This window comes from Oncorhynchus tshawytscha, linkage group LG25 (assembly GCF_018296145.1).
Source record: "Oncorhynchus tshawytscha isolate Ot180627B linkage group LG25, Otsh_v2.0, whole genome shotgun sequence".
Classification (NCBI taxonomy): domain Eukaryota; kingdom Metazoa; phylum Chordata; class Actinopteri; order Salmoniformes; family Salmonidae; genus Oncorhynchus; species Oncorhynchus tshawytscha.
Genome location: NC_056453.1, coordinates 4,212,999 through 4,234,805, shown reverse-complemented (window position 1 = coordinate 4,234,805; position 21,807 = coordinate 4,212,999). Strand labels below are relative to the sequence as shown.

Here is a 21,807-nt window from a genome sequence, read left to right as displayed (position 1 = left end):
AAAATTAATCCATGCTTTTGTCACTTCTAGGTTAGACTACTGCAATGCTCTACTTTCCGGCTACCCGGATAAATCACTAAATAAACTTCAGTTGGTGCTAAATACGGCTGCTAGAATCCTGACTAGAACCAAAAAATTTGATCATATTACTCCAGTGCTAGCCTCTCTACACTGGCTTCCTGTCAAAGCAAGGGCTGATTTCAAGGTTTTACTGCTAACCTATAAAGCATTACATGGGCTTGCTCCTACCTATCTCTCTGATTTGGTCCTGCCGTACATACCTACATGTACGCTACGGTCACAAGACGCAGGCCTCCTAATTGTCCCTAGAATTTCTAAGCAAACAGCTGGAGGCAGGGCTTTCTCCTATAGAGCTCAATTTTTATGGAACGGTCTGCCTACCCATGTCAGAGACGCAAACTCGGTCTCAACCTTTAAGTCTTTACTGAAGACTTATCTCTTCAGTGGGTCATATGATTGAGTGTAGTCTGGCCCAGGAGTGGGAAGGTGAACGGAAAGGCTCTGGAGCAACGAACCGCCCTTGCTGTCTCTGCCTGGCCGGTTCCCCTCTTTCCACTGGGATTCTCTGCCTCTAACCCTATTACAGGGGCTGAGTCACTGGCTTACTGGGGCTCTCTCATGCCGTCCCTGGGAGGGGTGCGTCACCTGAGTGGGTTGATTCAATGATGTGGTCATCCTGTCTGGGTTGGCGCCCCCCCCCTTGGGTTGTGCCATGGCAGAGATCTTTGTGGGCTATACTCAGCCTTGTCTCAGGATGGTAAGTTGGTGGTTGAAGATATCCCTCTAGTGGTTTGGGGGCTGTGCTTTGGCAAAGTGGGTGGGGTTATATCCTTCCTGTTTGGCCCTGTCCGGGGGTGTCCTGGTTTCTGTACAGCACTTTGAGATATCAGCTGATGTACGAAGGGCTATATAAATAAATTTGATTTGATTTGATTTAGATATATGGGCTGTTTACAGATGGGCTATGTACAGGTGCAGTGATCTGTGAGCTGCTCTGACAGCTGGTGCTTAAAGCTAGTGAGGGAGATGTGAGTCTCCAGCTACAGAGATTTTTGGAATTCATTCCAGTCATGGGCAGCAGAGAACTGGAAGGAAAGATGACCAAAGGAGGAATTGGCTTTGGGGGTGACCAGTGAGATATTCCTGCTGGAGCGAGTGCTACAAGTGGGTGCTGCTATGGTGACCAGTGAGCTGAGATAAGGCGGGGCTTTACCTAGCAGAGACTTGAAGATAACCTGTAGCCAGTGGGTTTGGCGACGAGTATGAAGCGAGGGCCAACCAGCGAGAGCCTACAGGTCGCAATGGTGGGTAGTGTATGGGCCTTTGGTGACAAAACGAATGGCACTGTGATAGACTGCATCCAGTTTGTTGAGTAGAGTGTTGGAGGCTATTTTATAGATGACATCACCGAAGTCGAGTATCGGTAGGATGGTCAGTTTTCCAAGGGTATGTTTTGCAGCATGAGTGAAGGATGCTTTGTTGCGATATAGGAAGCCAATTCTAGATTTAATTTTGGATTGGAGATGCTTAATGTGAGTCTGGAAGGAGAGTTTACAGTCTAACCAGACACCCAGGCATTTGTAGTTGTCCATGTATTCTAAGTCAGAGCCGTCCAGAGTAGTGATGCTGGATGGGCGAGCAGGTGCGGGCAGTGATCGATTGAATAGCATGCATTTAGTTTTACTTGCGTTTAAGAGCAGTTGGAGGCCACGGAAGGAGAGTTGTATGGCATTGAAGCTTGTCTGGAGGTTAGTTAACACAGTGTCCAAGGAGGGGCCAGAAGCATACAGAATGGTGTCATCTGCGCAGAAGTGTTTCAGGGAGCGTTTGACAGTGATGAGGAGTGGTCGTTTGGTCGCAGACCCATTACGGATGCAGGCAATGAGGCAGTGATCGCTGAGATCTTGATTGAAAACAGCAGAGGTGTATTTGGAGGGCGAGTGAGTTAGGATGATATCTATGAGGGTGCCCGTGTTTACTGATTTGGGGTTGTACCTGGTGGGTTCATTGATAATTTGTGTGAGATTGAGGGCATCAAGCTTAGATTATAGGGTGGCCGGGGTGTTATGCACGTCCCAGTTTAGGTCACCTAGATGATCTAGGCGCTGCTGTAACCCCTCTTTAGTGGGAGACAGCAGCACCAGGTCATCTGCGTACAGCAGACGCTTGATTTCAGTGTTGTGTAGGGTGATACCAGGTGCTGCCGATTCTTCTAATGTTTTTGCCAATTCACGATAATTTTTTTGAAATCCAATCTGGCTTCTGCTCAGGACGTTGTGTTCGTCAAGGAAATGATGTAGTCTGCTATTTATAATACTGCAGAGAATTTTCCCCAAGTTGCTGTTAACGCAAATTCCTCTGTAATTATTTGGGTCAAATTTGTCTCCATTTTTATAGATTGGTGTGATCAATCCCTGGTTCCAAATATCGGGGAAAATACCTGAAGTGAGGATATTGTTGAAGAGTTTGAGTATAGCCAATTTGAATTTGCGGTCTATATATTTGATAATTTAATTTAAAATACCATCAGCACCACATGCCTTTTTGGGTTGGAGAGTGCATAGTTTTTCCAATAATTCTTATTCTGTAATTGGGGTATCCACAGGATTCTGATAGTCTTTGACTGCTGATTCAAGGATTTGTAATTTTTCTTCTATATCTTTTTGTTCTGGGCTCTTTGTTATATTGCTGTAGAGGTTTGCAAAGTGATTTCTCCACATATCCCCATTTTGGATAGCCAATTCCTCATGATGAGGTTTGTTTAATTTATTCCAATTCTCCCAGAAGTGGTTTGATTCTATGGATTCCTCAATTCCATCCAGCTGATTTCTAATGTGCTGTTCCTTTTTTGTTCTTAGGGTGTGTTTGTATTGCTTCAGTGTTTCCCCATATTGAAGGCGTATATTTTTGTTGTCTGGTTCTCTGTGTTTTTGATTAGATATATTTCTCAATGACTATCTTAGATTTTTGTAATCATTATCAAACCATTTTTCATTGTCTGTTATTTCTGGTTTGCTCTTATGCTTCTTTAAATTAGCCGAGGAGGCTAATTTGTCAAATATAAAGTTTATGTTCCAAACAGCCAAATGTACACCTTCATTTCTGTAGGAGAATTTAAGGCTAAAAAGTTGTCCAGAAGAGATTGTATTTTTTGGCTACTAATAGCTTTTTTGGTAGATGTCTGTACTGTTTGCACTCCATCTATAGGCCTGTTTTGTACCATGTAATTTATTGGGCCGTGATGCTTCATCGTTGGGTTCTGCTCTTCTCAGATACACTGTGATTTTACTGTGGTCTGAGAGAGGTGTTAGTGGGCTGACTGTGAAGGCTCTGAGAGACTCTGGGTTTAGGTCGGTGAGGAAGTAGTCTACAGTGCTGCTGCCAAGGGATGAGCTGTAGGTGTACCTACCAAAAGAGTCCCCTCTCAGCCTACCATTGACCATGTACAGACCCAGTGTTCGACAGAGCTTCACGAGCTGTACTCCGTTTTTGTTTTTCACTTTGTCATAGTTGTTTCTATGGGGGTATGTGGGGAGGGAAAGGTTGTTGCTTCCTGGTAGGTGTTTATCCCCATGACTGTTAATAGTGTCTTGTTCTTCTGCTGTTCTAGCATTCAGGTCTCCACAGACCAGTACGTTGCCTTGGGCCTGAAAGTGACTAATTTCCCCCTCTAGAATGGAGAAACTCTCTTCATTGAAGTAGGGTGACTCTGAGGGTGGAATGTATGTGGCACAGAGGAAGACGTTTTTATCTGTCAAGATAGCCTCCTTGTTGATTTTTACCCATATAAAGAATTCACCTGTTTTGTTCAATTCGATTGAATTAATTAGTTCAGATTCATACCATATTAGCATTCCCCCTGAGTCTCTGCCCTGTTTGATTCCTTTTAATTTAGTGGATGGTATGATTATCTCCCTATAACATAGTGGACAGCCAGTGGAAACATCACCTCTGCACCATGTTTCCTGTAGTACTACAATGTCAACATCATCAATTTCTTTCAGGAAGTCTGGGTTTCTGCTCTTTAGTCCAAAAGCAGAGGACTTCAACCCTTGTAAATTCCAACATGCAACGTAAAAAGATTTCATAACTTTTTTAAATTTTTCTTTACCTTCAAAAATGAGACAAACACACAATCCAACAAGAACTATTAAAATAAGATTTTTCAATTAAAGTTAACTCTTATTATGCAAATGTAATTTGTTTATCATTTAAGATAGAATTTGTGTCATGCCACTTGGGTGGGTGTAGTGTGAGGATGGTGGAGTTCTTGTGCTCATCTTACCATGACCCTCGCACCGTCCCGGGAGAGGCTGGCATTTATTCTTTGGATTGTGGCAGGGTGGAAGACCTTCCTCTGTAGAAGGGTTGACACCACGATTCTTGAGTTGGGGAAGATTGCAGAGGCCTTCTCAATCACTCCCCGTAGTGAAGTCGCCACCCTCTCCTGCTGAGCACGCAGTTCATTGCTTCCGGTATGTATGATTACGTGGCTTGGCGACCCGAGATGGGCCTTATCGAGTAGCTCCATGGCACTCTGTGTTGTTGGGCACCACACCTTTCTCGTTTTGTGTCTAGGGAAAAGTTTATTCTCCTGAACAAACTTCCCATTTGAGTCCATCAACAGGACGATGTCAGCCAGGGTTTCTTCTGGACTGGAGGGGGTAGAGTGGGGGCTGGTGGGTGTTGGAGCTGGTGTGTGGCTGGTCTATGCCGGTGCCGCTGTCAGTGGGAGGCTGTTCTGTGGGTTGGGGAGGAGGGGTGCAGCAGGCAGCGCTGGGAAGCCTGGCTGGTTGAGCTGGGCGACTCTGCTGTGTGAGGGCAGGTCATAGAGTGGTGATCTAGCTGCTCCTGTAGCCTGTCCTCTGTTCTCTTTCTCTCCTGCAGCCTGTCCTCTGTCCTCTGTCTCTCCTGCAGCAGCCTGTCCTCTGTTCTCTGTCTCTCCTGCAGCCTGTTCTCTGTTCTCTGTCTCTCCTGCAGCCTGTCCTCTGTTCTCTTTCTCTCCTGCAGCTCCTCTCTTAGTGTGGTCAGATTGTTATTACTGTTCTGCCTGTCTTTTTGGAGCTCTCTCACCTCCTTTGTTAGATCAGCCAACTCTCTCTTGAGTCCGTCTCTCTCTTGCTGAACCTCTTTCAGCTGTGTTGCAAGTCTGGTGTCCTGCTCTGTCCGCACCTTGGTTAGGAGCTCCTCTAAGGTGTGGTTGTCTGGTTGCTGTTTGCTCATGCTCTCCCTCAGCAGGACCACCTCCCCCTCCAGTTTGGTGAACTCATCCCCCATGGCAGCCATGGTGGTGAGGAGGGCCTGAGCCTGCTCTGCACTGAGGGGGTCGCTCTCCTCCTGGGGCGTGTCCTCCACTATGGTGGGAAGAGAGGTGCTGGATGTGCCTTTTTGGGTGGGGAGAGTAGGGGTGAGGATGGTGCTGGTGGAGTTTGTCTTGTGGGAGGGCATGTCACTGGTGGTGTCCTTCTCTCTCTCTGCTCTCTCCTTCTGTTTCAGCAGTCTGTTTCAAACAGCCTAATGTTACCTTGCACCATGACAGTCCCAGTCTTGTAGAGGTTGATTGTTATCATGGTGCTGTCAGGGTCATCTGTCTCTTTGACTTTCAGCTTTCACCCATTACAGATTCCCTCTTTCTTTATGGATGGGTAGTGAGAGCAGACTGCTGAGCGCCATGCATTTGGCTGGTCAGTGAGGAAGATGAGATTACTCACGTCACCGTTTTTGTAGAGGTCTGTGAAAAGGGTTTCTGGTCTCCCCTTTAGTAGTTTCTGTTTAAAAGCTTTCCTCGTTGTGTCATTTTTGGCCTCTGGAGGGTAGAGAATGGAATCTGCGCTGAGGAGGAGTTTACTCACTCAGTTTGGTCGTTTGATGTAGTTGTATTAACTCCCCTTACTAGGTTTGTTCTAGCTCGTTAGTCTGCTGGCTAGGTCTTTGTTGTGTAGCTAGCTAGCTAGAGTCAAAACTTCTTAACTTGAGGCGCAAAGTTACTTTTTTTCCTATTCTGAATGAACAGAGTTGTTGTTCATCCCTTCTTGTCTGGAATTATTTTTCGATTAGAGTGTTTATCTCATTCTAAAAACAAAGAAATATGAAATATATCAGGATCTCATGTTGAGAAGGACTAGAGCAAGAGCAAGTCTCTCTCTGTCTCTCTCTCTCTCTCATGATACAAAGACTTCCCCTCACACCCTCTCTCTCAGCCACCAGGGCAAGAAACGCCCCCCCATCTCTGAGTCTCTGAGATAGCCAGTACAGGTGCAGTGGCAGAACTAGAGTTTTATACATGGGGAGGCCAGGGGGTGGCCAAGGCTACTTCAGGGGGTCCATAGACAATGACAGAAAATGTGTATGTAACCCTAACCTGGCATCTAAGGAGCCTGAATGAATCCTATGATTGCTGATTAGAAAATGAACTTAACCCGGAGTTCTTCAATGTGGCAGATAATGTGGTCCAAAAGGGTTACTTCACTAGAATTCATAAACATACTTTAAATAGTCAGTGTCTCTACCTCGGAACTGCAGCTCAATTTCTTTCTCTCTCTCTCACACACACACACACACACACACAGTACTGTACTCACATACTGGAGAGACTCTGTTTTCATGAATATATAATCTGGGTCTATAAGTGTGTTGAACATCCATATTTTCAGAAAATAAAGCGCAAGCACCAAGGAGATAAGATAGCATTTGCATGTCACATAAATTACAAAAACACAGCAATTTGACATCAGGTATCAAGCAGAAATGGACTTGGGAAAAAAAAAATGCTGGTGCCCATCAATATTACAAACGTACAGTATCAAATTTATGCTCATACATATTATGTTAACTAATAGCAAAGAAGTGTTTTGGAATTAGCCTAATCAAGACCAAATTAAATCTGTGTGACATGGTACCCTTTGGATTTATCATTTTAGAATGTCAGTGTTCTAGCTAGTACACAGTGCAGGTGTTAATCATGACCAGAGGGACCACCTAAGTGCCAGATTATCCTAGGTAGATTTAAAACAGCATAATTCTGTGGTTCTGGTGAGAACTGCCAAAATGTTTCACAAACTCATCCATGTTGAGGGAGCGTGCCCTCCTTGACTCAACACTGAATTCAGAGGTGATTTAACCTGTCATCAACCATTGTTGTCCTAATGTATGTTTTAATCGGTTTTAAAGCTGAGAAGCTACTCTTGCAAGAAGCACTGCTGACTGGTGTAACAACTGAAATCTCACAATGTCGAAGTAGCTCATGGAATATCTCTTTATAAGGTTCTAGAAACACAACAAAGTCAGGGAGAGTAGACGGTCTGTCCCTTCCATTTTTCTCTCTCCTATCAAGAAGCCGCCTGGTTTGATGAACCTCATGTTTGAATCTGACTCAAAGTTCTGAGCAAAGGCAAACAGAGGCTCCTCATTCAAGAATGTTGTTCTATTTGGGTTGAGAGACTGGACCCCTTGCAATATCTCCCAATATCTCCCAATACTTTGAAAAATGCCTCTGCAGCTCAGCTGTGAGACTGTCAAGCACCTGATAAAAGATAGCTTTTTGGAAGCTCTCACCATAATTTTGGTCACTATTTTTCTGTCCTAGAGTGCTCATCATCAATGCGTCGTGAAATCTTAAGCTTGTTTTCGGCTGTCTTTTACACACTGTTTGTTGGTTATTGCAGTGCTCTGCAATCTCTTCAACCTCTTTCCATAGTTCTCCAAAGTAACCCTCACTTCTTTAGTCCTGTAATGTGTCTGTAAGGGCACCTACTAGATCCACAGCCCTTGCTAGGTCAAGAGAGCTTGATTTGAGCATGTCAGAAAGACATTTGGCATCACCAAGCACTTTACAAAAGGTAACCAAAAGCTCTTTGAAATGTTAATCTATCTGAGAAAGAATTGGATTAACAAGAAGAAAATGTCAGATTTCAAAAATGCTTTACGGCAAAAGCCAAACATTATCTGAGGACAGCACCCCATCAAAAAAACGCATGACAATCATATTTCAACCCGCCAGGCGAGTGTCGACAGCCCCCCGTACCAGGCTGTCTCACCGTGTTATGCTGTGAAGCGCACGGTGTCCCCAGTGCGGGTGCATAGCCCGGTGCGGTACATTCCAGCTCCGCGTATCGGCCGGGCTAGAGTGGGCATCGAGCAAAGTGCCATGAAGCCGGCTCTACGCATCTGGTCTCCAGTGCGTCTCCTTGGGCCGGCTTACATGGCACCAACCTTGTGTGTCCCCGGTTCGCCTGCATAGCCCAGTGCGGGCTATTCCACCTCGCCGCACTGGCAGGGCGACCGGGACCACTCAACCGGGTAAGGTTGGGCAGGCTCGGTGCTCAAGAGCTCCAGTGCGCCTGCACGGTCCGGTCTATCCGTCACCACCTCCACGCACCAGTCCTCCGGTGGCAGCCCCCCGTACCAGGCTGTCTCTCCGGTCCATCCTTACAGGGGCTCCCTCCTCTCCAGCGCTGCCGGAGTCTCCCGCCTCTCCGGCGCTACCAGAGCCTTCCTCCTCTCCGGCGCTGCCGGAGTCTCCCGCCTCTCTGGCGCTACCAGAGCCTTCCTCCTCTCCGGCGACGCCTGAGCCACCCGTCTGCCCAGCGCCGCCAGTGCCGCCCGTCTGCCCAGCGCCGCCAGTGCCGCCCGTCTGCCCAGCGCCGCCAGTGCCGCCCGTCTGCCCAGCTCCGCCAGTGCCGCCCGTCTGCCCAGCTCCGCCAGTGCCGCCCGTCTGCCCAGCGCCGCCAGTGCTGCCCGTCTGCCCAGCGCCGCCAGTGCCGCCCGTCTGCCAGGAGATGCCAGTGCCGCCCGTCTGCCAGGAGCCGCCAGTGCCGCCAGTCAGCCAGGGGCCGCCAGTGCCGCCAGTTAGCCAGGGGCCGCCAGTGCCGCCAGTCATCCAGGGGCCGCCAGTGCCGCCAGTCAGCCAGGGGCCGCCAGTGCCGCCAGTCAGCCCAGAGGCGCCAGACCCCCTCTGCCCAGAGGCGCCAGACCCCCTCTGCCCAGAGGCGCCAGACCCCCTCTGCCCAGAGGCGCCAGACCCTCTCTGTCCCAAGCAGCTGCCCCTCTGTCCCGAGCAGCTGCCCCTCAGTCCAGTGGGGTCATGTAGTAGGGTCGCCGTAGTTAGGAGGCCAAGGAAGCGGACAAGGTGGCGGACTAAGACTATGGTGAAGTGGGGGCCACGTCCAGCACCAGAGCCGCCACCGCGGACAGATGCCCACCCAGACCCTCCCCAATAGGTTCAGGTTTTGCGGCCGGAGTCCGCACCTTGGGGGTACTGTCACACCCTGACCATAGTTTGCTTTGTATGTTTCTATGTTTGTTTGGTCAGGGTGTGATCTGAGTGGGCATTCTATGTTGTGTGTCTAGTTTGTCTGTTTCTGTGTTTGGCCTGATATGGTTCTCAATCAGAGGCAGGTGTTCGTCATTGTCTCTGATTGGGAACCATATTTAGGTAGCCTGTTTGGTGTTGGGTTTTGTGGGTGATTGTCCTTGTAACTGTCTAGTGTTAGTTTGCACCAGTTTAGGCTGTTTGGGTTTTCACATTACGTTTATTGTTTTTGTATTGATTCGTGTTTACTTTGTTTTTATTAAACATGAATCTCAATAGCCACGCCGCATTTTGGTCCGACTCTCTTTGCCATACAGAAAACCGTGACAGCGAGACACAAAACTCAGAAATAACGATATAATTCATGCCTTACCTTTGAAGAGCTTTTTCTGTTGGCACTCGAATATGTCCCATAAACATCACAAATGGTTATTTTGTTCGATAAATTCCGCCGTTATATCTGTCCATTTATTTGGCGCGTTTGATTCAGAAAAATACCGGTTCCAACTCGCCCGACATGACTAAACATTATCTAATAAGTTACCTGTAAACTTTGTCCAAACATTTCAAACAACTTTCCTAATCCAACTTTAGGTATTTTTTTTACATAAATAATCAATACAATTTAAGACGGGATAGACTGTATTCAATAGCGGATAAAATTGATGTTGAGCGAGCTTCAGGTCACGCTCCCCAACCACAAGAGTACACTTGGCTATCCACCCAGATAGGAAATGGCTACTTCTTCATTACTCAAAGGAAAAACATCAACCAATTTCTAAAGCCTGTTGACATCTAGTGGAAGCAATAGGAACTGCAACCAAGTGGCTTAGAAATCTAGATCCACATGGAAACCTATTGAAAACATTGTCACCTCATCAAAAAAAATTCCTGGATGGTTTGCCGGGGTTTCGCCTACCAAATAAGTTCTGTTATACTCACAGACATTATTCAAACAGTTTTAGAAACTTCAGAGTGTTATCTATCCAAATCTACTAATAATATGCATATCCTAGCTTCTGTGCTTGAGTAGCAGGCAGTTTACTTTGGGCACGCTTTTCATCCGTACATGAAAATACCGCCCCCTAGCCTAGAGAGGTGAATGTGGCCTGGCCTGAGGGGGACATAAACCAAATAGGGAGGAGAACCGGAGGAGAGGAGGAGGAGGAAATAGGCTTTCCGCTATTTCACTGCAGCCTGTCGGACAGTGTGGCCACCATGTTCCAGCTCCTGGAAAATAATGTACACAAGTTACAACACTCTGCAAAACACTCTTAAACAAAGTAGATGTTATGTAAGGCCTATGCTAGCTGGATGTGGAATCAATGTGGAAAATACCAAAAAGTAATCAACTGTTGTTTTGAGGGTGAAATTTCAAACACAGGATTATATTTTCTACATAGATAAACATTGTATAACATATGTTGAATTGTACCTTTGAAACTACGTTATATCCACTATCAGAAAAAACAATAGGCTGGGCAGCACCTCCTACAAGATCGCTCTACAGCTTTTCATTTGGTCTCCCATCCAGGGTTTTAACCAAGCCCAGCCTTGCTTAGCTTAGATGTTTGTCACTGACTATGTCCGAGTGGCGCAGCTGTCTAAGGAACTGCATCTCAGTGCAAGAGGTGTCACTGCAGTCTCAGGTTTGAATCCAGGCTGCATCACATCTGGCCGTGATTGGGAGTCCCATAGGGCGGCGCACAATTGGTCCGGGTTTGGCCGGGGTAGGCCGTCATTGTAAATAATAATTTGTTCTTTAACTGACTTGGTTAATTTAAAAAAAAGTGAATGTGCTATCGTGAGAATGAGTATTGAGGGATCTTTTAATAACTAAATACATTCAGTATTGCTGACAAGTAGGTCCTGCTTTAAATGACATTCAGCTTATAAAGGCTTCATAAAGCCTTCATAATGCCTTCACAAGAACCACATACATCTGTTACAAAGATTCTATAACCATATGTCATGGTTCATAAATGTGTGACATAACCACAAATGTCAAATGTGATATAACCCCCACTATGTCGAATATGATATTATCATGTTCTTTATAAAGGGTGGCATGTTGTGCTGAAGGATGCTTCAAATGCTCTAAAGTCATGTTAGTCAATTACACTTAATCTCGTTCTCAGACATTTCCGGCCAAATGCTCTGAAGATCTGGTGGACCAACACATCAAACTTGACCTTCTAGGTTCGGGTTAGATTTAAAATCACGTCAATTGTGGAAATGGGAAGGGTTTAGCTATAATCATGACTTTGTGGCTGTGAAGCCCTGGTCTCCAGCATGGAACAGAAGAGGAATAACTGGTGCAGTAGTCTCAGATTGGCTCTGACACACACACACACACACACACACACACACACACACACACACACACACACACACACACACACACACACACACACACACAACACACACACACACAAACAAATGCAAACTCTGCAGGTCTATCAATCCATTTAAATACCTCTCACAACCTACAGTGACCTGTGGATCAGGTGAGGTTTTGCTAATCTGAGGTAGAGTAGCTCATGATAAGCTGTAGATCACCCTATCTACCTAGAGAGTTTTCATCTGTATTTTTCGTAGATATCTACATACCACCACAGACTGATTCTGACACTAAGACCGCACACAATGAGCTGTATTCCATAAGCAACAGGAAAAAGCTCATCCAGAGGCTGCGCTCCTAGTGGCTGGGGACTTTAATGCAGGGAAACTTAAATCCATTTTTACCAAATTCCTATCAGCATGGGGCTGGGGATATCCTTTTTTATTTAACTAGGCAAGTCAGTTAAGGACAAATTCTTATTTTCAATGACAGCCTAGGAACAGTGGGTTAACTGCCCCACCCAGGGGCAGAATGACAGATTTCTACCTTGTCAGCTCAGAGATTCGATCTTGCAACCGTTCGGTTACTGGTCCAATGCTCTAACCACTACGCTTTTGTCACACCATCTAGATAAGGGCATTTCTGTTCTGTGCCAGAAATACTCTAAACGGGGAGATGGGAAACTGGTTTCGATTCGTATTAAGAACATTCCTCTTTCATTTACAAATCTCATGACGTGACTATGAGAATTGACTGTATCTAGGGGGATTTTTATTCAACTGAGCCTGCTAGCTAGCTAGTAATTACTGTGAAGTCACCAAAATGGTTTTAAATAATTAATGAGGTAGCTAGGTAATCTAACTCAACACTTAACTACAGCAAATGTATTTAAATTACAATAACTAAAGGTAAACTTACTTGCTTTTTGCTGTTCATCAGCACCACAAGTGGGCATTTGATTTGCGAACTCATCACATGTGCTCTTACTGCGTTACACAAACACAGCTAACCAAACAACAGTGAAGGGCATGCAACCAAACTCAAAAATCTAAGTTTCTTAGATTTTTCCCAGAACTCAAAAGTAATCCCCTGATGTGGTTTAAGCATTGTTGTGTACACAGAAAAACAAATGTTGTTGTTTTTCAATTTAAAAAAGTGTGAACTTTGGGAAAACCAGAAAAAAATAGGGGGGGGGTTAATTAGGCAAAATATTCAAAATTATTTTTAAAATGCTTCCAATGTTTTTGGCTGTGCATGTCGGCACTTTAGATCGTTTCTCATCTTGCAGTTTGGGGAACGTTGAGGTCAGGTCCAATATTTGCACCAAAGAGGGAAAGAGGTTGGGCCATCCTAGAAATGTTTTAGAGTAATATAATATAAACAATTTAACAGATGCTTTTTTCCAAAGCAACTTACAGTTATGCATGCATACATTTTCAAATATGTGTGGTCCCAACAATCTAGCCCACTATCCTGGCATTGCAATACTTTGCCAAGATGCATGACAAGGTTATTAATGCTTTGTGAAGCCTCAATTTAATATGATTTATAAAGCATTTATTAAGTGATGCTTATGCCACCCTTTATAATGCACAGGTTTATGTCATATTTCACATGGTTGGTTTTGTCACAATTGTCACAACTTTAAATGCATTTTACCAAATGTGTTGTCAGGCCGAGTGGTCTCAAGTGCTTGATGAGGTGTGTTGAGTTGTCGGTTCAAATCCCACCATTGAGGTTTCCCTTGGAAAAGCTATTCTTCAATACATGAATCTTATCAGTTGCTCTAGGATTGTGTAGGGATTCTATATTCATGTGGGGCCATGCAAGAGAGGAAATATGTTTTGCGAAGAGGTTGGTGTTTCTATCCACACATGTAGTTCATCGCCTTCACCACTAAGATACCAAGTCCTGTGCTCTCGCGGTGGCAGTAAGCCAACTAACCAGTGTTTGTGAAAGTCAAAATCTTCCAAGGCCATAATAAAGCACAGAATTGTACTGGTTACACGATGAGGATGGGATTCAAACCCATGCATGCAGAGCACAATGGATTAGCAGTCCATCGCCTTAACCACTCGGCCACCTCATCGTGTAATATCTACGTGGTAAATGACCTTAAAAAAACTGTAGTTGCTGAATGTAAACCTCCCACAATTGAGGTTTCCCTTGGAAAAGCTATTCTTCAATACCTGAATCTTATCAGTTGCTCTAGGATTGTGTAGGGATTCTATATTCATGTGGGGCCATGCAAGAGAGGAAATATGTTTTGCGAAGAGGTTGGTGTTTCTTTCCACACATGTAGTTCATCGCCTTCACCACTAAGATACCAAGTCCTGTGATCTCGCGGTGGCAGTAAGCCAACTTACCAGTGTTTGTGAAAGTCAAAATCTTCCAAGGCCATAATAAAGCACAGAATTGTACTGGTTACACGATGAGGATGGGATTCGCACCCATGCATGCAGAGCACAATGGATTAGCAGTCCATCGCCTTAACCACTCGGCCACCTCATCGTGTAATATCTACGTGGTAAATGACCTTAAAAAAACTGTAGTTGCTGTATGTAAACCCTTGAATGAAATTCATGAAAGTTAGGCAGAGCAATGGCAGGGCCATGTGTCGATCCCATCGAGACATTTAACAAATGTGTTGTCAGGCCGAGTGGTCTCAAGTGCTTGATGAGGTGTGTTGAGGTGTCGGTTCAAATCCCACCATTGAGGTTGCCCTTGGAAAAGCTATTCTTCAATACCTGAATCTTATCAGTTGCTCTAGGATTGTGGAGGGATTCTATATTCATGTGGGGCCATGCAAGAGAGGAAATATGTTTTGCGAAGAGGTTGGTGTTATGATCCACACATGTAGTTCATCGCCTTCACCACTCAGATACCAAGTCCTGTGCTCTCGCGGTGGAAGTCGGCCATCTTACCAGTGTTTGTGAAAGTCAAAATCTTCCAAAATCATAATAAAGCACAGAATTCTACTGGTTACACGATGAGGATGGTATTCGAACCCATGCATGCAGAGCACAATGGATTAGCAGTCCATCGCCTTAACCACACGGCTCCTCATCGTGTAATATCTACGTGGTAAATGACCTTAAAACAACTGTAGTTGCTGTATGTAAACCCTTGAATGAAATCCATGAAAGTTAGGCAGAGCAATGGCAGGGCCATATGTCGATCCCATCGAGACATTTAACAAATGTGTTGTCAGGCCGAGTGGTCTCAAGTGCTTGATGAAGTGTGTTGAGGTGTCGGTTCAAATCCCACCATTGAGGTTGCCCTTGGAAAAGCTATTCTTCAATACCTGAATCTTATCAGTTGCTCTAGGATTGTGGAGGGATTCTATATTCATGTGGGGCCATGCAAGAGAGGAAATATGTTTTGCGAAGAGGTTGGTGTTTCTATCCACACATGTAGTTCATCGCCTTCACCACTAAGATACCAAGTCCTGTGCTCTCGCGGTGGCAGTAAGCCAACTTACCAGTGTTTGTGAAAGTCAAAATCTTCCAAGGCCATAATAAAGCACAGAATTGTACTGGTTACACGATGAGGATGGGATTCGAACCCATGCATGCAAAGCACAATGGATTAGCAGTCCATCGCCTTAACCACTCGGCCACCTCATCGTGTAATATCTACGTGGTAAATGACCTTAAAAAAACTGTAGTTGCTGTATGTAAACCCTTGAATGAAATTCATGAAAGTTAGGCAGAGCAATGGCAGGGCCATGTGTCGATCCCATCGAGACATTTAACAAATGTGTTGTCAGGCCGAGTGTTCTCAAGTGCTTGATGAGGTGTGTTGAGGTGTCGGTTGAAATCCCACCATTGAGGTTGCCCTTGGAAAAGCTATTCTTCAATACCTGAATCTTATCAGTTGCTCTAGGATTGTGGAGGGATTCTATATTCATGTGGGGCCATGCAAGAGAGGAAATATGTTTTGCGAAGAGGTTGGTGTTATGATCCACACATGTAGTTCATCGCCTTCACCACTCAGATACCAAGTCCTGTGCTCTCGCGGTGGAAGTCGGCCATCTTACCAGTGTTTGTGAAAGTCAAAATCTTCCAAAATCATAATAAAGCACAGAATTCTACTGGTTACACGATGAGGATGGTATTCGAACCCATGCATGCAGAGCACAATGGATTAGCAGTCCATCGCCTTAACCACTCGGCCACCTCATCGTGTAATATCTACGTGGTAAATGACCTTAAAACAACTGTAGTTGCTGTATGTAAACCCTTGAATGAAATCCATGAAAGTTAGGCAGAGCAATGGCAGGGCCATATGTCGATCCCATCGAGACATTTAACAAATGTGTTGTCAGGCCGAGTGGTCTCAAGTGCTTGATGAGGTGTGTTGAGGTGTCGGTTCAAATCCCACCATTGAGGTTGCCCTTGGAAAAGCTATTCTTCAATACCTGAATCTTATCAGTTGCTCTAGGATTGTGGAGGGATTCTATATTCATGTGGGGACATGCAAGAGAGGAAATATGTTTTGTGAAGAGGTTGGTGTTTTTATGCACACATGTAGTTCATCACCTTCACCACTCAGATACCAAGTCCTGTGCTCTAGCGGTGGCAGTAAGCCAACTTACCAGTGTTTGTGAAAGTCAAAATCTTCCAAGACCATAATAAAGCACAGAATTGTACTGGATACACGGTGAGGATGGGATTCGACCCCATGCATGCAGAGCACAATGGATTAGCAGCCTTAACCACTCGGCCACCTCAACCTGTAATATATATGTGGCAAATGACCTTAAAAAAACTGTAGTTGCTGTATGTAAACCTTTGAATGAAATTCATGAAAGTTAGGCAGAGCAATGGCAGGGCCATGTGTCGATCCCATCGAGACATTTAACAAATGTGTTGTCAGGCCGAGTGGTCTCAAGTGCTTGATGAGGTGTGTTGAGGTGTCGGTTCAAATCCCACCATTGAGGTTGCCCTTGGAAAAGCTATTCTTCAATACCTGAATCTTATCAGTTGCTCTAGGATTGTGGAGGGATTCTATATTCATGTGGGGCCATGCAAGAGAGGAAATATGTTTTGCGAAGAGGTTGGTGTTATGATCCACACATGTAGTTCATCGCCTTCACCACTCAGATACCAAGTCCTGTGCTCTCGCGGTGGAAGTCGGCCATCTTACCAGTGTTTGTGAAAGTCAAAATCTTCCAAAATCATAATAAAGCACAGAATTCTACTGGTTACACGATGAGGATGGGATTCGAACCCATGCATGCAGAGCACAATGGATTAGCAGTCCATCGCCTTAACCACTCGGCCACCTCACCCTGTAATATATACGTTGCAAATGACCTTAAAAAACTGTAGTTGCTGTATCGAAACCCTTGAATGAAATCCATGAAAGTTAGGTAGAGCAATGGCAGGGCCATGTGTCGATCCCATCGAGACATTTAACAAATGTGTTGTCAGGCCGAGTGGTCTCAAGTGCTTGATGAGGTGTGTTGAGTTGTCGGTTCAAATCTCACAATTGAGGTTTCCCTTGGAAAAGCTATTCTTCAATACCTGAATCTTATCAGTTGCTCTTGGATTGTGTAGGGATTCTATATTCATGTGGGGCCATGCAAGAGAGGAAATATGTTTAGTGAAGAGGTTGGTGTTATGATCCACACTTGTAGTTCATCGCCTTCACCACTCAGATACCAAGTCTTGTGCTCTCGCGGTGGCAGTCGGCCATCTTACCAGTGTTGGTGAAAGTCAAAATCTTCCAAGACCATAATAAAGCACAGAATTGTACTGGTTACACGGTGAGGATGGGATTCGAACCCATGCATGCAGAGCACAATGGATTAGCAGTCCATCGCCTTAACCACTCGGCCACCTCACCCTGTAATATATACGTGGTAAATGACCTTAAAAAAACTGTAGTTGCTGAATGTAAACCTCCCACAATTGAGGTTTCCCTTGGAAAAGCTATTCTTCAATACCTGAATCTTATCAGTTGCTCTAGGATTGTGGAGGGATTCTATATTCATGTGGGGCCATGCAAGAGAGGAAATATGTTTTGCGAAGAGGTTGGTGTTATGATCCACTCAGATACCAAGTCTTGTGCTCTCGTGGTGGCAGTTGGCCATCTTACCAGTGTTTGTGAAAGTCAAAATCTTCCAAGGCCATAATAAAGCACAGAATTGTACTGGTTACACGATGAGGATTGGATTTGAACCCATGCATGCAGAGCACAATGGATTAGCAGTCCATCGCCTTAACCACTCGGCCACCTCACCCTGTAATATATACGTTGCAAATGACCTTAAAAAACTGTAGTTGCTGTATCGAAACCCTTGAATGAAATCCATGAAAGTTAGGCAGAGCAATGGCATGGCCATGTGTCGGTCCCATCGAGACATTTAACAAATCTGTTGTCAGGCCGAGTGGTCTCAAGTGCTTGATGAGGTGTGTTGAGTTGTCGGTTCAAATCCCACCATTGAGGGATTTGCCCTTGGAAAAGGTATTCTTCAATACCTGCATCTTATCAGTCTCTATAGGATTCTGTAGGGATTCTATACTCATGTGGGGCCATGCAAGAGAGGAAATATGTTTTGTGAAGAGGTTGGCGTTATGATCAACACATGTAGTTCATCGCCTTCACCATTCAGATACCAAGTCTTGTGCTCTCGCGGTGGCAGTCGGCCAATCTTCCAAAACCATAATAAAGCACAGAATTGTACTGGTTACACGATGAGGATGGGATTCGAACCCATGCATGCAGAGCACAATGGATTAGCAGTCCATCGCCTTAACCACTCGGCCACCTCATCCTGTTATCTCCACTCAGCAAATGACCTTAAAAAACTGTAGTTGCTGTATCGAAACCCTTGAATGAAATCCATGAAAGTTAGGCAGAGCAATGGCAGGGCCATATGTCGATCCCATCGAGACATTTAACAAATGTGTTGTCAGGCCGAGTGGTCTCAAGTGCTTGATGAGGTGTGTTGAGTTGTCGGTTCAAATCTCACAATTGAGGTTTCCCTTGGAAAAGCTATTCTTCAATACCTGAATCTTATCAGTTGCTCTTGGATTGTGTAGGGATTCTATACTCATGTGGGGCCATGCAAGAGAGGAAATATGTTTTGTGAAGAGGTTGGTGTTAGGATCCACACATGTAGTTCATCGCCTTCACCACTCAGATACCAAGTCCTGTGCTCTCGCGGTGGCAGTCGGCCATCTTACCAGTGTTTGTGAAAGTCAAAATCTTCCAAAACCATAACAAAGCACAGAATTGTACTGGATACACGGTGAGGATGGGATTCAAATCCATGCATGCAGAGCACAATGGATTAGCAGCCTTAACCACTCGGCCACCTCAACCTGTAATATATATGTGGCAAATGACCTTAAAAAACTGTAGTTGCTGTATCGAAACCCTTGAATGAAATCCATGAAAGTTAGGCAGAGCAATGGCAGGGCCATGTGTCGATCCCATCGAGACATTTAACAAATCTGTTGTCAGGCCGAGTGGTCTCAAGTGCTTGATGAGGTGTGTTGAGTTGTCGGTTCAAATCCCACCATTGAGGGATTTGCCCTTGGAAAAGGTATTCTTCAATACCTGAATCTTATCAGTTGCTCTAGGATTGTGGAGGGATTCTATATTCATGTGGGGCCATGCAAGAGAGGAAATATGTTTTGCGAAGAGGTTGGTGTTATGATCCACACATGTAGTTCATCGCCTTCACCACTCAGATACCAAGTCCTGTGCTCTCGCGGTGGAAGTCGGCCATCTTACCAGTGTTTGTGAAAGTCAAAATCTTCCAAAATCATAATAAAGCACAGAATTCTACTGGTTACACGATGAGGATGGGATTCGAACCCATGCATGCAGAGCACAATGGATTAGCAGTCCATCGCCTTAACCACTCGGCCACCTCATCGTGTAATATCAACTTGGTAAATGACCTTAAAAAAACTGTAGTTGCTGTATGTAAACCCTTGAATGAAATTCATGAAAGTTGGGCAGAGCAATGGCAGGGCCATGTGTCGATCCCATCGAGACATTTAACAAATGTGTTGTCAGGCCGAGTAGTCTCAAGTGCTTGATGAGGTGTGTTGAGTTGTCGGTTCAAATCCCACAATTGAGGTTTCCCTTGGAAAAGCTATTCTTCAATACCTGAATCTTATCAGTTGCTCTAGGATTGTGGAGGGATTCTATATTCATGTGGGGACATGCAAGAGAGGAAATATGTTTTGTGAAGAGGTTGGTGTTATGATCCACTCAGATACCAAGTCTTGTGCTCTCGCGGTGGCAGTCGGCCATCTTACCAGTGTTTGTGAAAGTCAAAATCTTCCAAAATCATAATAAAGCACAGAATTGTACTGGTTACACGATGAGAATGGGATTTGAACCCATGCATGCAGAGCACAATGGATTAGCAGTCCATTGCCTTAACCACTCGGCCACCTCACCCTGTAATATATACGTTGCAAATGACCTTAAAAAACTGTAGTTGCTGTATCGAAACCCTTGAATGAAATCCATGAAAGTTAGGCAGAGCAATGGCATGGCCATGTGTCGGTCCCATCGAGACATTTAACAAATCTGTTGTCAGGCCGAGTGGTCTCAAGTGCTTGATGAGGTGTGTTGAGTTGTCGGTTCAAATCCCACCATTGAGGTTGCCCTTGGAAAAGCTATTCTTCAATACCTGAATCTTATCAGTCTCTATAGGATTCTGTAGGGATTCTATACTCATGTGGGGCCATGCAAGAGAGGAAATATGTTTTGTGAAGAGGTTGGCGTTATGATCCACACATGTAGTTCATCGCCTTCACCATTCAGATACCAAGTCTTGTGCTCTCGCGGTGGCAGTCGGCCAATCTTCCAAAACCATAATAAAGCACAGAATGGTACTGGTTACACGATGAGGATGGGATTCGAACCCATGCATGCAGAGCACAATGGATTAGCAGTCCATCGCCTTAACCACTCGGCCACCTCATCCTGTTATCTCTACTCAGCAAATGACCTTAAAAAACTGTAGTTGCTGTATCGAAACCCTTGAATGAAATCCATGAAAGTTAGGCAGAGCAATGGCAGGGCCATATGTCGATCCCATCGAGACATTTAACAAATGTGTTGTCAGGCCGAGTGGTCTCAAGTGCTTGATGAGGTGTGTTGAGTTGTCGGTTCAAATCTCACAATTGAGGTTTCCCTTGGAAAAGCTATTCTTCAATACCTGAATCTTATCAGTTGCTCTTGGATTGTGTAGGGATTCTATATTCATGTGGGGCCATGCAAGAGAGGAAATATGTTTTGCGAAGAGGTTGGTGTTAGGATCCACATATGTAGTTCATCGCCTTCACCACTCAGATACCAAGTCCTGTGCTCTCGCGGTGGCAGTCGGCCATCTTACCAGTGTTTGTGAAAGTCAAAATCTTCCAAAACCATAATAAAGCACAGAATTGTACTGGATACACGGTGAGGATGGGATTCGAATCCATGCATGCAGAGCACAATGGATTAGCAGCCTTAACCACTCGGCCACCTCAACCTGTAATATATATGTGGCAAATGACCTTAAAAAAACTGTAGTTGCTGTATGTAAACCTTTGAATGAAATTCATGAAAGTTAGGCAGAGCAATGGCAGGGCCATGTGTCGATCCCATCGAGACATTTAACAAATGTGTTGTCAGGCCGAGTGGTCTCAAGTGCTTGATGAGGTGTGTTGAGGTGTCGGTTCAAATCCCACCATTGAGGTTGCCCTTGGAAAAGCTATTCTTCAATACCTGAATCTTATCAGTTGCTCTAGGATTGTGGAGGGATTCTATATTCATGGGGCCATGCAAGAGAGGAAATATGTTTTGCGAAGAGGTTGGTGTTATGATCCACACATGTAGTTCATCGCCTTCACCACTCAGATACCAAGTCCTGTGCTCTCGCGGTGGAAGTCGGCCATCTTACCAGTGTTTGTGAAAGTCAAAATCTTCCAAAATCATAATAAAGCACAGAATTCTACTGGTTACACGATGAGGATGGGATTCGAACCCATGCATGCAGAGCACAATGGATTAGCAGTCCATCGCCTTAACCACTCGGCCACCTCATCGTGTAATATCAACTTGGTAAATGACCTTAAAAAAACTGTAGTTGCTGTATGTAAACCCTTGAATGAAATTCATG

The 21,807-nt window shown here is 44.9% G+C and overlaps 11 non-coding genes across 11 annotated transcripts; all 11 read right to left on the bottom strand.

Moving 5' to 3' along the window:
* Positions 1–13,679: 13,679 nt before the first annotated feature.
* trnas-gcu lies at positions 13,680–13,761 on the bottom strand. Its single transcript has one exon. It is a non-coding gene; the product is annotated as a tRNA-Ser (tRNA).
* Positions 13,762–14,101: 340 nt separating this feature from the next.
* Positions 14,102–14,183, bottom strand: trnas-gcu. Its single transcript has one exon. It is a non-coding gene; the product is annotated as a tRNA-Ser (tRNA).
* Positions 14,184–15,216: 1,033 nt separating this feature from the next.
* Positions 15,217–15,298, bottom strand: trnas-gcu. The gene has a single exon. It is a non-coding gene; the product is annotated as a tRNA-Ser (tRNA).
* Positions 15,299–15,774: 476 nt separating this feature from the next.
* trnas-gcu lies at positions 15,775–15,856 on the bottom strand. The gene has a single exon. It is a non-coding gene; the product is annotated as a tRNA-Ser (tRNA).
* Positions 15,857–16,883: 1,027 nt separating this feature from the next.
* Positions 16,884–16,965, bottom strand: trnas-gcu. The gene has a single exon. It is a non-coding gene; the product is annotated as a tRNA-Ser (tRNA).
* Positions 16,966–17,440: 475 nt separating this feature from the next.
* trnas-gcu lies at positions 17,441–17,522 on the bottom strand. The gene has a single exon. It is a non-coding gene; the product is annotated as a tRNA-Ser (tRNA).
* An 849-nt stretch (positions 17,523–18,371) lies between these two features.
* On the bottom strand, positions 18,372–18,453 carry trnas-gcu. The gene has a single exon. It is a non-coding gene; the product is annotated as a tRNA-Ser (tRNA).
* A 1,028-nt stretch (positions 18,454–19,481) lies between these two features.
* Positions 19,482–19,563, bottom strand: trnas-gcu. Its single transcript has one exon. It is a non-coding gene; the product is annotated as a tRNA-Ser (tRNA).
* A 451-nt stretch (positions 19,564–20,014) lies between these two features.
* On the bottom strand, positions 20,015–20,096 carry trnas-gcu. Its single transcript has one exon. It is a non-coding gene; the product is annotated as a tRNA-Ser (tRNA).
* Positions 20,097–20,545: 449 nt separating this feature from the next.
* On the bottom strand, positions 20,546–20,627 carry trnas-gcu. The gene has a single exon. It is a non-coding gene; the product is annotated as a tRNA-Ser (tRNA).
* A 1,024-nt stretch (positions 20,628–21,651) lies between these two features.
* Positions 21,652–21,733, bottom strand: trnas-gcu. Its single transcript has one exon. It is a non-coding gene; the product is annotated as a tRNA-Ser (tRNA).
* Between the last annotated feature and the right edge of the window lie 74 nt (positions 21,734–21,807).